Source organism: Dreissena polymorpha, chromosome 5, assembly GCF_020536995.1.
Source record: "Dreissena polymorpha isolate Duluth1 chromosome 5, UMN_Dpol_1.0, whole genome shotgun sequence".
In the NCBI taxonomy this organism is placed as follows: domain Eukaryota; kingdom Metazoa; phylum Mollusca; class Bivalvia; order Myida; family Dreissenidae; genus Dreissena; species Dreissena polymorpha.
The window spans coordinates 33085080-33099954 of NC_068359.1; the positions used below are offsets into that span (position 1 = coordinate 33085080).

At 35.0% G+C, this 14875-nt stretch overlaps 1 protein-coding gene across 11 annotated transcripts in view; it reads left to right on the top strand.

Annotated features, from left to right (window-relative positions):
- Positions 1–14875, top strand: part of LOC127832618 (dystroglycan 1-like) — a 97534-nt gene that overhangs the window by 44551 nt on the left and 38108 nt on the right. For 8 of the 11 annotated variants that reach the window (XM_052358150.1, XM_052358144.1, XM_052358143.1 and 5 more), the window contains one exon: positions 9297–9357. The gene's annotated coding sequence lies outside the window, so the exon portion shown is untranslated. Of the gene's footprint in view, positions 1–1421; positions 1446–9296; positions 9358–12839; positions 13122–13318; positions 13338–14875 lie in introns of those variants that run through there. The other 3 variants (XM_052358151.1, XM_052358153.1, XM_052358154.1) reach the window with 3 other exon arrangements.

Below are 14875 nucleotides of genomic sequence, written 5' to 3' on the forward strand. Positions count from 1 at the left end.
TGAAGCTGGCTTCATATGGCGGCAAATTACTCATTTTCACATGACACAACTCAAATTATATTTAGCAATAATATAAATTGCATTAGGCACTTACAAGAAATGGTTGCTCAGTGTAATTTAGCATCCGTATGTTAAACAGGGGGCACCTCTGGTAGTCATGTATTGTCCATTTAAATGCATGCTTGAGTAGACAGATTCCATTAATGTCCCAGATGGTTAAAAGTTTTATTGTTGCTAGGTGATGGGGTCAGTCATGTTCCTCTATATCTGACCACTCAGTGACCAGCTGCCGGTCAATGTCTCCAATTGTTTATACTGACCACCACAAGTCTCAGAGTAATTAACTGGACATTTATTATTGATCCTTGTTATAGATTGGACAGAAAGTGGTGTCTCATTTGCTCTTTTCTTGAATTGCAATTGGAGAATTCCAACTGAGAAACGGACATAGCAGTGTGATCATCGCAATATGCAGTGTCTTTACTTTTAACCCTTAACCACCTAGATACATATTTTGACGCATTTGTAGTCCCTTAGAAAGTTAAATTAAATTAAAGACCTTTCTTACTTATTCAAGTTTTAAAGGCTTCATTTCCAACCCTAAGATACTGATGAGCAGCAAACAGCATAAAACCTGAACAGACTGCGAGTTACTCGCAGGCTGTTCTGGTTTTATGCTGGTTGCAAAAGCCATTTTCACTTTGCTTCATATGGGGGAAAGGATTAAAGCATTATAAAATATTTTCATACTATCTATACTATTTAAGTGTCTAGAAAAAAGCCCTTGGCAAACATAGTAAAACCTTGTTAACACTCTAGTTTTTTTCTTTAACTTTATTCTTGTTTTTTTACTAGAGCCATTTAGTTCCAATTTTACATTTATACATTTAAAACATTTAATGATAACTTCAATACATGCCAAAATCTATTAAAAGGTCCCTTTGCTGTATGACTATTATCAGTTCTGCATATAGTAACTACATGATATAGCTAATAGGACATCATTGACAAACATCTTACGTATTAATCCATTTATGCCTTAAGTGTCTAGAAAAAAGCCCTTGGCAAACAGCGTAGACCCAGATGAGTCCCCGCATGATGCGGCGTCTCATCAGGGTCTGCGCTGTTTGCTTAAAGGAATTTCTGTAAGAAATATTTTAAATATAGAAATAAATATACTAGACATCCCTAATTTTGGAAATAAATTGATCCAATTTAGAAGGATGGGAGAGTCCACTAGGCATACATGGGTTAAAATTCTTCTTTTTGCAGTCTGTGCATATCACCATATTAATGTACTTGTGATCTATTGAGTAGATATGTAATGGAGCATATAATAGTAGTTCATATTGGCAGATTTTGTCTCTCTGCCATGGTTTAATGATTAAAAGTGTACTAGTTGTGGGGGAGTTCACTTCACTGCTGGATTTTATATTTTATATCTGGTAAGATCATTTATTACTCCAACGGTTACTATTTAGCTACAATATCATTTGCTATAAAGATACCTTGCTGAGTAATAATAAACCTTTGCTTTTGTGATCAGTTGCTTGAATTGTTTCCATTACTGACATCAAATAAACAAAAAATGTGCACGTTAGTTAGTAATTCAGATTTTGTAGAAGATATAATTTTTAACAAACAACTAGCATATTTCACACAATTTTATGTAATTATTGCTTTTAATTTAGAAATTATTTCAAAAGTCATGAAAACTAGTATTTAGAAAATTATGTATCGATTAATTCATAATAAAAAGTATATTGTTTTGAAGTTACTGTGGCATAGATTTGTGTCTGTGTCATCATCTTAATAGGGATACTGTAAGATATGGTTCAATCTAGGTCGTTCTAAATTGAACAATACTAAGCTGTTATATCTAAAGTGTTGTTTATATGTCCCCCACCACTATCCTGCATCACTATAGTGGGGGACATATTGTTTTTGCCCTGTCTGTTGGTTGGTTGGTTTTTGTGTTTGTTTGCTCCAACTTTAACATTGCCATAACTTTTGCATTATTGAAGATAGCAACTTGATATTTAGCATGCATGTGTTTCTCATGGAGCTTCACATTTTGAGTGGTGAAAGGTCAAGGTCATCCTTCAAGGTCAAAGGTCAAATGTATGGGGACATAGTGTTTCACAAACACATCGCTTGTTTTCGTTCAAATTTGTATTCCTAATTTTAAAGTATTTGTTAGCAAAAAGGCAGCAACACTTATTTCCAGATTTCAGCCAAAACAACATGATTTTTTCCCAATCCAAAGAAACCCGGCCCCATTCCCCAAAAGGCGAAAAAACACACTGGTGTAATGTATTAGTAATTGTGGCTATTAATACCCATATTATAGTTTCCATAGTATATAACTCAGGTACATGCGTGACTACTGTATAATTTTACTTCCACCTTGTGCATGGCGAATGTTTTCAGAGTTGATCTCCCTCTGCGGTATATGTACGCTGTGGCCATGTAAAATTAGCAGCACATGTTGAATGTGCAATCACAGCATAATATGACTTCAATTAAAATAGAATAAATTGTGAAATGTATATGGTAATAAAGAAATGTGAGCCTCAATGAAAGGACATAAGTCATATCACTGACTATGTAATTTGTGCATATACTGTAATTTAATCATTAAAAGTTAATATACTGTGTAAAATATATGGTGGTTGTGGCATTTGGTTGCATCATACAATATCTGGTTTGGATTAATATTGTGTGCCAGCCCAAAATAGAGGGTGCTTTAATTTTCCCTATGGCAACTCTATTCACATCTGTTCTAACTCAATGTTTTTCAAGGCACTGAGCAGCTAGGCCTTAATGGAAGGGCCCCTTGCCCTGCCGTTCCCAAGCCCCGCCTTGCCCTTCCGAGGCCAAGCCCTGCCCTTTTATTAAAAAAAATAAATAAATAATTTAGACATTATAGTTAATAAATCTCGTATTACATTGATATTAATTTATTACTCATTGTAGACATTTTATTTACATGGCTTATTAATAATGGAAATAATTTATTCTAACAATTATTAATAATATAAAAATTGATATGCAACAGGGAACATTCTAGATACAGGGGTGCGCTCGAAAATGCCTTTTTGACAAAATCCTGTGCGCTCCAAAGTGCCCTTTTGACAACCCCCCCCCCCCCCCCCCCCCCCCCTGCCCTTTTCAAATCCTATCTGGAGCATTGTCTGATAGTGGCTTATTTAATGTGCTCTTTAGTACTAGTAATCAGTGATCACAGGAAAGAGTGAGTTCATAATTGACTGCCATGATATGACTAAAATTTTGTAAATATTACTTAACATCCAACCAACCAAACAAACAAAGATTCACTGCACCATTGATTGGATTGTCACCCTCACTATCTGATATACTGATAAAAAATTCAATTTACAGTAGACAGTGAACTTTAATGGTTCATCAATTATTAACTGAAAAGTTTGTGCGACAGCCTCATTTGAAATATTTGTCATGTAGGTAATGTTGGTTACATACTGTGTGTCAAGTGAGATATGAGCGGTCTGCCACTAATGTAGCTCTATAGACTATATAATGTGTGCCATTAAGACATGGCTATCCATCAGGCTGACATGTACACACTCCCATTGTTACCATGGCTGCGGTGGCTACAGAGGCTGCAGTTCGGACTGTCATAATTGTGAAAATAATACTTTTTGTTGTGTTTGTTATAATATAGTTGTTTGTAGTTTCTAATGAATGTTACTTATGTATGGAAAACCACAGGTATTTAGATGGTTTTTCCTTTCAAAGCATTAGGAGACATTTATAGTATACTGCAAAATGCAGCAAACTGTCTTTGCAAATCGCATCAATATTTATGCCCCCCTTCAAAGAAGAGGGGGTATATTGTTTTGCACATGTCGGTCGGTCCGTCAGTCCGTCCGTCGGTCCGTCCACCAGATGGTTACCGGATTATAACTCAAGAACACTTAGGCCTAGGATTATGAAACTTCATAGGTACATTGATCATGACTGGCAGATGACCCCTATTGATTTTCAGGTCACTAGGTCAAAGGTCAAGGTCACTGTGACTCGAAACAGTAAAATGGTTTCTGGATGATAACTCAAGGATGCTTATGCCTAGGATCATGAAACTTCATAGGTACATTGATCATGACTGGCAGATGACCCCTATTGATTTTCAGGTCACTAGGTCAAAGGTCAAGGTCACAGTGACTCAAAACAGTAAAATGGTTTCCTGATGATAACTCAAGAATGCTTACGCCTAGGATCATGAAACTTCATAGGTACATTGATCATGACTGGCAGATGACCCCTATTGATTTTCAGGTCACAAGGTCAAAGGTCAAGGTCACAGTGACAATAAACGTATTCACACAATGGCTGCCACTATAACTGACATGGGAGGCATGCATGTTTTACAAACAGCCCTAATTACTTTAAGTGAAAATAATGTCAAAATAAGTTTTCAAATAAAAAACAATTGTCCACAAGTTATAAGTTTTGTTATTGTTTGTTTTCATTTGCCCTAAACCAGTGAAACCTTAATGTAAACATGGTATTTAGTGTGCACTTCTGTCAAAAAAACACACACACTTAAACTGATTTTTATTGGTTGGTTGGTCTGGTGGTTGGTTGGTTGGTCTGTTGGTTGGTTTGCGCCAACTTTAACATTTTGAAATAACTTTTGCTATATAGAATATAGCAACTTGATATTTGGCATGCATGTGTATCTCATGGAGCTGCACATTTTGAGTGGTGAAAGGTCAAGGTCATCCTTCTAGGTCAAATATATGGGTCAAAATTGCTCATGTAATGTAACTTCTGCAATATTGAAGCTAGCAATTTTATATTTGACATGCATGTGTATCTCATGGAGCTGCACATTTTGAGTGGTGAAGGGTCAAGGTCATCCTTCAAGGTCAAACGTCATATAGGGGGACATAGTGTTTCACAAACACATCTTGTTTGAACCAACAATAGTTCTAGTACAGATGTATTTATTACAGGTTTGGTCAATTTCAAGAATGAGATACAGTAATGAAATGCTTGTGTAGATATGGGGTCATCTACTGGATCCCAGGGCCCAGCAGAATAAATTATATTTTGGTGCTGCACATTGTGAAAAATTGTGACTGTCCATCCATTACATAAATTACTATCATTCTGATTTTGAAGCAATTCTAGCAAAAGCAAAAACCTATTTTGACCTGGTTTGATACATTTACAAACTGAACGGGGCAGTTTCTCTGCTATTTAGTTTAAATTAAAGCCATGATCAGAACTTGGAAAGTTTGGGGCTAATATAATAATTCACCCCCTTGGTGCAAAAAGGTACCATGTGACTTTGAAATTAATACTCACATGGTACCTTTTTGAACCAAGGGGGCTAATATAATATCACAACTTGGGTGGTCAAGTTACCTCCCAATTCAGTCCTTAGATTTTAATATGATAACTCACAGGTGTTTGACACTGGTTTCCATTACTCTACAAGTGTTGGGCTGCTAAACACCTAGACAGCAATTCAGTATGAGCCGACACTTTCCACCTTAACTGGATTTTTGTCAAGAACAGTCTCCCTTTAGAGGAAAAATACAATAAAACCCTTAAGTGTTGCCCCTGATTAGCCAGTGCAGACAGCACAGGCTAATCTGTTACGACACTTAAGGATCATGCATTCAACACCCTTTTCTCAGTGTGTGACTCATATGGTTGTTTGCCCCTCGTCTACCTGTTTACTCTCCTCAACAATGGGAGAGGTGGGTATGGAGCAGAAAGATGATAATGTTGCCATGGTTACTGCTCTTCCATTATGGGTGGGGCCCAGTTGGAGAAAGGCACAAAGTGACATCATGCTTTCTGTTCAAATTTGATGCCTAACCGTGTTGGGTATTTTTTTGGAAAGAGCAAGATTCCAATTTAATGGTTACTATGAGATTGAAGGATTATCTTTTCATAGGGTGTTACCTGCCCTGTTAATACAACAAGAGTCACTTCATCCTAAATATGAAGGTGATAAGGAAATACAAGCAACACTTTACAATGTTGTAAATAGCAATATTGTTGATTGAAATGTAATGTATGTAGGATTAGGTCATATGTTGTTAAACCATTGACCATTTTCAGTTATCCCCCCCCCCCCAAAAAAAAATAAAAAATAATATAAAACAGCATAATACAGGCTGTTTCCCAATGGTAAAATGTAATATTTTCCCCAAAAAATCTTACCAAATTTCCCCCAAAAGATGCCAAACTTTTGCAAGACACTCAAAAAGTGTTTTTTTTAGCTTATTATGCAGGTAAATAATACCATAGCACTGTCTAAAATAAATTTAAAAATGCAGTTAAACATGCGCATATTAACAACTGGAATACTATTATTTATAGTCATATTAATAATCTTTCCTTTTACCTGATTTCATGGTTTATTGTGATATTTTTCATAATCCAAAAGGCACAGACTGTACAATATAAAGACAACAAATTCACAGATTTGTCTTATTGTTAACAATGGTATCATGATTGTCTGTGTGATTGGTTTGCATTTTGTCCTAATGGAATTTTCACACCAGAGATGTGAAGTTTCTCCAATCTTTTAATATTGTTGTATAAATGTTGTAACAGTTGTCTTACATACCATTAATTCCAATTTGCGCTTGTGTTTCTATGGAAGTTACATGGTGTTCTTATGGGGTGTTGGGCAGAGCTTTAGTTGAAGCTTAAAGCAAATTACCAATTGTACCTATTTACTGGCATAAGCAGTCTGGGATAATGTCATGATAATGAGCATGCATTCCTACAATAATAGTGCCGGGGGGAACAAAGCTTTGCTAATATAAGGTGGTACATATTATGGGGCATTAGTTGTATTTATGTGTGCATGTTTTGTCTACTGTAATAACTGCAGATTGATAAAGAAAGTCCTGAATGATGATTGTTTCCAAATAGAATTCCATCTTGCTCCTACATAAAATCTGCATTCACTTTACAATGTTATGTATTCTTTGATGTTCTTTTCCTGTCAAGTTTTATCTTTCTGGTGTCATTTACAAAATATGTGTTCTTCTTCTTCTTCTTCCAATTCATTACTCCTTCTAAAAAGAGGATTTTGTGATATTGCCTATAATTGGTTAAGGGGTGAAAACTGTACAAAGTTGCTCTGCTGAGTGTTAATTTAAAATTATTTACATTGTGTTTACAGGTGAAAGAAGGTTTCTCAGTTATTTTTTTTTTAAATGGTCACATTTCTTTCTACAAGAATTGAGACTAATTTAGAACAGGAAAAATATTATTTGCACATGCGTCTTTTCTTTAAAGCACGTAGAAGATCTTAACTTTGATTCTCCAAAGTCCAAGTGAAAATGTTAAAACTTAAAATAAAATAAAAAACCCTTAATCTATTGGGCAGTAACTCAAAATATTAACTACATCAGTGAAAGACCTTAATCCTGTATACTTTTAATAAAATCTCAGTGTTTGTTTCAACATTTTGGGACTCGGAAAAATCACATTACATTGACCAAAATTTGAAAATAGGTGTCTAAGGTTACTAAGGTTTAGCCCATAGCTGCATTAGGAAAATTAACAAAATGTTGCATTAATTTACACACAAACAATAATTGGAAACCTTCAAAATTGGGGATTTTAGGCAGTCATTTGGAAAAATATATAATTTTGACATTGAGAATTTCCAGGGGTCGAATAAAGAACGTAAATTTGATTAAAAAAATACTAAAATTTTCAATATCCCAATGATTGTTGCTTTCTTTCTGCAGTAGTAAAAGAAGAAATAGTGGAAGCAGTGGATACAGAAATTGTTCAGATCCCAATCATTTCTGAAGGAGTAAACATGTGGTTTCACATCTTCCTTGTTTCACTATGTAATTCACTGTCACATGATTAAACATTTTTCTTAGAATTTGTTTCTGAGATGGTGTGATTAGCATATGATAAATTGCCCGGGGCTCTGACAGCCAGGTATTGTAGAAATCTGATTACAATTGGAATCCAAAGGGTGGGGACAAGGTAAGTGGGTGATGAATGGGCTAGGGAAAGGTGCCCGATGATTATCTACCCTGATAGATGGCTCTGAGAGTTAGTGCTTGAAGGGCACTGGTCATATCTCAAGGGTCCAAGCACAGATAGGTCAGGCTTGAGGCAGAAGACAATTAGCAGCAAGTGTTTCCCTGACAGTGGAAACTTCATGCATCACATATCATATATATCATGTCCAGGTGGATCCTTTCATTATTATAACCCACAAATCCATGATAATATGTTGTGTTGAAGCACATTGCTCTAAATTCCTTTAGTATTAATTGTTTCTAACAATCATGTCTTAAACCTTGACCACTTGGATATGTATTTTAACGGATTTGTAGTCCTTTGGAAAGTTAAATTCAATTTAAGACCGTTCTTACTAGATTCAAGTTTTAAAGGCTTCATTACCAAACCTTAGATACTGATGAGCAGCAAACAGCATACAACCGGAACAGACTGCGAGTAACTCGCAGGCTGTTCTGGTTTTATGCTGTGTGCACATTTCGATTTTCAGTTCGCTTGTAAGTGGGAACGGGTTAAAATCATATCAATAAAGCAGCATTAATGATTTTAAGGTCTGTGTTGTATAATAATCCAGTTAGAAAAAGTTGCATTTTTAAACAATTTGTAATCAAGTAATATTTAAACTATTTTTTGCCCCCGAAGGAGCGCATATAGTGATTGGACCGTCTGTCAGTCTGTCCTTCTGTCACACTTTGCGTTTAGGTTTCGGGTTTAGGTTTTGAAAAATTCTCATAACTAAATCTATGTTGCTTCAGATAGCAACTTGATATTTGGCATGCATGTGTTTCTCATGGAGCTGCACATTTTGAGTGGTGAAAGGTCAAGCTCATCCTTCAAGGTTAAAGGTCAAATATATGGCTTCAAAGCAGTGCAGAAGAGGGCATTGTGTTTCTGACAAACACATCTCTTGTTCCATTATAAAACTTAAATTTGAACTTTATTTTTTGTAAAGTGCATGGCATTTTCATTTCATTACAAATTGGAGATGTTCTTAAAAATATTGCACACATTTCTTCCTTCATAATTATAAATGTGGATAATGTTCTTTAAGATTTCTCACACAATTGTGTTTCATTTGGATGGTGCAATCTTTTTCCAAACTTAATGAATTTTCCCCTGGGTTTGAATGAGGCATTGAATAGTGTTTTCTTCACATTTCATTGAAGTTAAATGTCTCCTTTGTTTTAATTATCAGGGCAGTGACTGCAATTTGTAATTGAGTTGAAATTGGTGTGTTGCAGGTGTCCATGGCAACTGTTTGACGTAATTGACTGACATTTGAAGAATGAAGAAAGCACTGTGGTAAGCATTACAAATGTTTTTTTTAAACTTCATTTTAACCCTTTCCCACTTAAAAGCAAAGTGAAAACAGCTATGTGCAAACAGCATAAAACCATAACAGCCTGCGAGTAATTCGCAGTCTGTTCGGGTTTTATGCTAACTTTGCTGCTTGTTTTGCTGTTTGCCTTTACCACTTAGATACATATGTTGACGCGTTTGTAGTCCCTTAGAAAGTTTAATTGAAATAAAGACATTTCTTACTAGATTCAAGTTTAAAAGGCTACATTTCTAAACCTTAGATACTGATGAGCAGCAAACAGCATAAAACCTGAACAGACTGCGAGTTACTCGCAGGCTGTTCTGGTTTTATGCTGTTTGCACATAGCCATGTTCACTTTTCTTCTTAAAGGGTTAAATTAGATATAACTATCTAAGGGACTACAAAATGCGTCAAAATACCTATCTAAGTGGGAAAGGGTTAAACCTGTCATAAATACAACAAGTAAAATATAAAAGCAGTCATAAAAAAGAGCCATAACAGGCAAAAATGGTGTGCATGTTGTCAATTGAATCATTTCCCTAAAAAGGGTGAAAAAAAGGTGAAAAAAGGTTTTGCTTCTTGTAAAATTGATGAGCATTGCAGTTTTACTCTAAGTTGTTTTAATACTGTTCTTTGATGGAGAATAGACCCATGTAATGTCTTGTTCCACTTAACTGCCCCTGAAAAGGAAGTGTAAGAGATAGAATGGGGCAACGACTGTTTGAAGGGAGGATGTGTCATATCAAAGTTGGCCCCTAGGGGCCAGCCAACAAAGGGGAGCAAGACTGCTTTATTTCATTGTACAGGTGAAACTAGATACATTTGTTGGACATGTTTTGTTAAAGGGTCAGTTATCAAAGTTAAAGATTTTTTATGGTGAATTTACTGATTCACTGAAAGTTAGGAAGTTGCATACAGGAATCAGTGAACAGTGAAATTGAGATGTGTGTTAACATTCTAGTGTGGTTTTCGCAAGAGGGGTGTGAAATAGATGTTGTGAATAGTTGATAAGAGGGCTTTCAGTGACTAGATAGGTAACATGTAGCATTTAATGGCATCATTGCTGTGACTGATTGGTCATATGTGCATCTGGTTGGAGTCATTCTCAATTGCTTGTTGTGAATACCTCACTAAATGTGTCTGATTTGGAAGTGTGGTCAGTGAACTTGGATAGGCATACTGTAGTAAGTAAAGTTAAGTTATGTTTAAGATTAGTAGGTGCATTTTATGAAGGTTTGATTATACCCCCCTCCCCCGACCTCTTAATGGCGCAGGCTTATCAGGAAGGATACGACGCATTTGCTTTAAGCTCCATTTTCCCAGAATGAGGCTGATAATGTAATCTGGGTCCGTATTCCAGTAGCTTCTTAAGTTTTCACTTAAGTTAAGAAATTTCTTAAATAAATTTCTTAAGTTAAATTTGAAATGTAAAAAACAAAACATGAGACGCTTAGTATTTCTCTTTAAAAAATTCCTTTAAGAGTTAAAGGAAGTTAACTTAATTTTGAATATATGAGAAAAAATACACAGTGTAAAGAAATTTATTAAGTTTATGAAGCTACCAGAATTTAACTTAAGAGAAATCTTATGTTTTAAGAAAAAATGGCGGAGATATGAAAAAATATTGTGCAATATTTCAACTTATTAAAGTTATTTTTTAACTTAAGAAGCTACTGGAATACGGCCCCTGGGCTATAATGTTTCAAAAAGAGTAAATGTTTAAAACAACCACTTAGTGGGTCTTATGCTTTTTTGTGGTATTTGAACACATAATGATAAAAGATTACATACTATCTCTCCCCATAAAAACTGAAGATCCGTTGCATTTATATTGAGTTTTCTCTAGATTTTGTTTTATTTGATGATGTTGTCTATAGGTTAATGATTTAAATAATTATCCCTAGCAGCCAGGAATGTTCGATTAAGGCGATAAACGCATTTCCTTTGAAATAAGTAATCAGCTGTTCTTCAGTGTGAAATTGACTAAGAAGTAGCTATTTAACTAGTTTGCTGGAACCGAATTTTAAAGGCATTTGCAATCAGTTTGGATCCTGATCAGACGCCACAAAACGTGGCGTCGGATCAGGATCCAAACTGTTTGCTATTCTGATAGAATTCTTTGAAAAAAGCAAAGAAAATGCTAATTTTAGAAATTCAGCAAATGAAATTTTAGCAGACGACAAATTTCCCAGCATGCAAAGGGTTAACTATTTAGTTGAAATGAAATCTTTTAAATTCAGTGTCCTGAAGGTCAGTTTATAAGGATTGCAACATTGATGTGGCTGGCTCAAAGGTCAAGGTCATAGTCGATACTTGAAGTGTTGGCATATTCCTTATGGATAGTTTGAAAGTAAATGTTTGTTTACAGTCCCATAGTTTCTGCACAAAAAAAATTATGAAATAAATTGGTACAAATGATCATCATAATTATGAATGCGATGGTCACCTTAATTATTGTAATACCTTTATTGTGATAGTTTCTATGTTGTATTCACATAATGTCTGTCATTCAACACTCATTTTTTGCACTAGTAACATTTAGCTTGAAAGAAACCTTATCTAATGGACACATTTCCAGATGAGAAACTGCAAAGTGCTTTGGGGCCATTTATTAGATACAAAAATATATATTTGTAATAAACTATGCTCATACAATAGCAATTACCTTATTCAGCAATAATTTTATTGTAAGTTTCTTTCATCACTTTTGTTTATCTTTTTTCATCTCTGAATATAATTGGCCTTAATGATAATTTATGGTGTAATTATTTATGTCAAAATGACCAGATTTTTGCTCTAAAGAAACCCCTAGGGGCCCTTTTTATAGATCTTTGCTGTTGTTTGGGAAACATCAGTGAACCAATATGTTGGAGATCAGATATTAATACTGAGGAGACAATTAATCTCAAGTGTGTTTATGCATTATAGGAACAGCTGTTACATACATAGTTAAGAAAATACTTTTTTTAATCCACTTCATTTTTAACCCTTACAGTGCTGGAACCGAATTTTGAAGGCCTTTGCAAACAGTTTGGATCCAGATGAGACGCCACAGAACGTGGCGTCTCATCTGGATCCAAACTGTTTGCTATTCTGATAGTATTCTTTGAAAAAAATCAAAGAAAATGCTAATTTTAGAAATTCAGCAGACGACATTTTAGCAGATGACAAATTACCCAGCATGCAAAGGGTTAATGAACTGCTTAACACTTGTGCAGTTTCACTAAGTTGGTAGCTCAGGATATTTGTACCATGCTTGAAGCTTTGGATGTAACATGAATCTAAACTTTTTAACTGACTGAATTTAACCATGAAATTGAAAGTGTACTACAGACAACAGTAAGTAGGTATTCTTGTAATCAGATAGTAAAGCGGTTAACCACCATGTTTTTATAAGGTTACAAACGCTTGGTATTTATAAGGGCTTGGTATTTATTAGCGTTAATGCAGCTACTTCTTTCCATACAGAGTGGTTTAAATTTTAAATACCTCAGATGTATATCAAATGTGTGGAGTATAGAGGTGGACTTTGCTGTGTTTAGCGGACCACGTAAACGGGAAAAGCATATGGCTGGACATCCAATTGTTGTGATATTATTCTTTCCTTAGTTTGCGAGTTTGAAAAACAAAAGTGTCAGTGCAGTCCATGATACTTGGTCTGTGTCCAAAGACCTTGAGCCAAGATTTATGGGTGGTCAGTGCGAAATATGACACATGTGTTGAAGGATTGTCTTTCATAGTGGAGGTAGGATATGTATGTAGTATGTAGCCTGTTTTAGCTTTATACCTTCAGAACTGGATTCAGATATGGCCACAACTATTCAGAGGATTGTCATGATCTAAAAACTATTGTTCAGTTTATTAATTTAGTGGACTAAGTAGATATAAGTATTAAAAATATGTTTGAGCGCCAATATGAAAATATTATTTTGAAAAACAATTAGAATGAAAACATTGAAAGGTAAACCAGACTTTTTTGTATATTATTTGTTTACAGTATATAAACTTTGTGCTTTATTGTACTATTTATCTCTTCAGAAATTTAAGTAAAGGGTTAAATAGTTTGTATGTATTTTTGTGTAAGTCACTTTAAGACAAATATTTAACATTTATCTTACAGAAACATTACATTTCAAAACGTTAGAATAATAAGGATGCATGTTTAAAAAGTATATACTATATACAAAATAACGTAAAGATTGCTGGTCTGTTCAGAATGTATCAAAAGTCAAGATTGTAATTGTAGATAACATTTGTAAGCCTGTCATTGGGGAGAGTTATGTGTGACTGTCACCCTGTCATCACCCCATTGTAGAGGTCAGACTTGCAGTCCAGTTGACAGGGTGAAATATGGCATGAGAAACCTTGAACATGTCTGACCAGCGGTTGCATAGTAACCTCATTAGACTGACCAGTAACCTCATTAGACTGACCAGAACAGTTTGAAGTAGGAGGAGTAGCAATTATTGAAAGTGTCAGAACAGCAATATGCTGCAAAAATTGACATAATAAGGACTTTTGACAAGATTTGTGGGTTATAATAGTGGACATACTGTTATAAGGAATATTATTAGGCATTTTATGCATTTAAATATGTTCATTGTTTTACTTTGTTAGGCTTATTTTGTCAAGCAAGGAATAACCAGGTAGTGATATTCTTAACCCTTTGCATGCTGGGAAATTTGTCGTCTGCTAAAATGTTGTCTGCTGAATTTCTAAAATTAGCATTTTCTTCGATTTTATTTCAAAGAATACTATCAGAAAAGGAAACAGTTTGGATCCTGATGAGACACCACGTTCTGTGGTGTCTTATCTGGATCCAAACTGTTTGCAAAGGCCTTCAAAATTCGGTTCCAGCGCTGAAAGGGTTAAAACTTCGGGCCAATTTGTGTGGCAACCTTGTCAAATTTAGAGAATTGTTTATTTCGTGGATTTGGATGGGATTTTAATTTACGGTAGCGTATTAACTGCTCTGTAAAAAAGTAGTGTTTTTACCATTTTCAAAAGTGCAAAGAGCCTTTAAGACCCTTGGGCAAGCTGTGTCAAACATGTTGCGCAATGTGCACAAAGCAATAATCAAGCCGGTGTAATTAGTTATTCATGGGATTAAGGTCCTGCACAATGTTGTTAGTATTGATGTAATGGTGGATTTGGTTTATTGACATTTTAACAATGTGTGTGTCATTGAGCTCATTATAAATTAATAGGTTTAAAGACTGTTCCAATTTGTTTGTTTACATTGACCATCCATCTATTGGGGGTGGGTTAACCAGTTTTAATTATTTTGAGGGATCTCACATTTTAAAAAATTAACTTAAGGACCGCCATGATTTAGATGATTGCAATGCTGATACCATTGTTCTCTTAGGTCTAGCCAAAAAGGCAAGTAAACAAACAGGAAAAAACACGATAATTTTGCAGTATGTCTGTCTAATATAATGGATTTATATTCTTTTTTCCCTTTTGACTCTTTCCCTCATTTTGTTCAGTTCATTCGTG